The following is a 1,575-nucleotide window of genomic DNA, read 5'->3' on the forward strand; positions in this document are numbered from 1 at the left end:
GTGTGTGTGTGTGTGTGTGTGTGTGTGTGTGTGTGTGTGTGCGTGTGTCAAAGAAAAAAAGAGGATTTGTTCCTCCCTTAAAACTTACCATTTTTGTTTCTCCTGTAAAACTTAATTTGCCAACATTGAATCAGCTAATCAACAAAAAAGGCAAATAATACAAACATGTTCCCACTAAAACTTGGAATACAGGCTTACTATGATTTTTAGTTGGCATGTCTGTTAAACTTCGGTCCTTTGTTCCTTACTGCTGTTTTCTTTTTCGTGGAAACAAGAGGGTCCCACTTGACAGTCATTGCTCAAAGATGACCTGCCTCCGGTAAATGCAGGCCTCTGCTGCCCCTTAGGGGTGGAATTAAAAAAAAAAAGAGAATTTCAAAAGACCTCACTTTATATTACTAAGAACATCTATGTCTATGACTATTTCCGATTTAAATTGAAATAGTAATGCATTTCCATGTCAGTCACAATGACGGAATCTTTAGACTTTTAGTAAAAGAGTAGGTCTGGAGCTTTCCTGCCAGTGCCCAGCCTGGTGTTTGGTGTGTGCATGGTAGATCTAATCCCATTAGTGCTGCTGATCCTGGGCCTCAGGATCTGTTGTGTCTCTATCAAACCTGCTTTATGTTTTGTTGGTTGAACTCCAATGTGTTTGCTTAGCAGCAGAAGTAAACAATCTTGTTTACAGGTTGTACATAAAAAGACCAAAGCAAAAATCTCCTTAGGCGTGTTACACGCCTCTTCTCAAAGTTCAATTTGTACTTAAGTCAACACCCAGCTGAACAACTGTTTTTATATGACTCTTGGCAAAATATTTTTGCAGTATACCAATACAACTACAAAGGTTAATATTCAATATTGCAGTTTTAGTTGGATTATGTACAGCCAATACTGCCCCCTGGGCATCAGAGAGACTTTTTTAATTCCCTCCCCCCCACACTTTTTATAGCATCCCAGTAATTTGAATCGTGTTCATGCTTACCTGGAATTAAATGTTATTAACATTACAATTGTAAAAAAAAAAATCCCATTAACAAAATAAATCAGGAATGTAATGAGTAAAGTAATACAACTTAATTGTGAAATAATTTCCTAAATTCTATATAATGTGAAATATATTTTAACTCCAACTCTTTGTGTTCATGTCCTAATCTTTGCATTTGTGAGTTTCATTAGAAAGATTGAAAATGGTATTAAATTACCTGAGAGTTTTTCAGCAGTACAAAATATCAGTACAGCACCACATTTAAAATTATTAGGATAGTGTGAGTGTAGAACAGGAGATGAGGTGTTTAAAAATTGCAAAGCAGCAGGTCAGGATGCCAAAGAGTTGGAACAGACATACTATAGATACTGTAAACATGACAGAAACTGTCTCTTGGCATGAGGAACGAAATTCTTTTGAGTGTTTAGTAGGCTAAGTAGATGATCAATTTGAACCATGCCCATGTAGCCCATGTGTAGGAAATTGTCTTGTCTTAATCTGCATCACTATTTGTACTCGTTGTGAATAAGCAGGCCACAAGAAGTAATTAGGTTTTTGTTGTTTTTTGTTGGCTCACTTTTACTCACAAC

General features: G+C 36.4%; 1 long non-coding RNA gene across 1 annotated transcript in view; it reads right to left on the bottom strand.

The window, feature by feature from the left end:
- Window positions 1–110: 110 nt before the first annotated feature.
- The window catches only part of LOC116705401 (uncharacterized), a 16,374-nt gene continuing 14,909 nt past the window's right edge, over window positions 111–1,575 (bottom strand). The window contains exon 3 of the long non-coding RNA XR_004335928.1: window positions 111–342. This is a non-coding gene — a long non-coding RNA (uncharacterized LOC116705401). The remainder of the gene's footprint in view (window positions 343–1,575) is intronic.

This window comes from Etheostoma spectabile, chromosome 17 (genome assembly GCF_008692095.1).
Source record: "Etheostoma spectabile isolate EspeVRDwgs_2016 chromosome 17, UIUC_Espe_1.0, whole genome shotgun sequence".
NCBI classification, from domain to species: domain Eukaryota; kingdom Metazoa; phylum Chordata; class Actinopteri; order Perciformes; family Percidae; genus Etheostoma; species Etheostoma spectabile.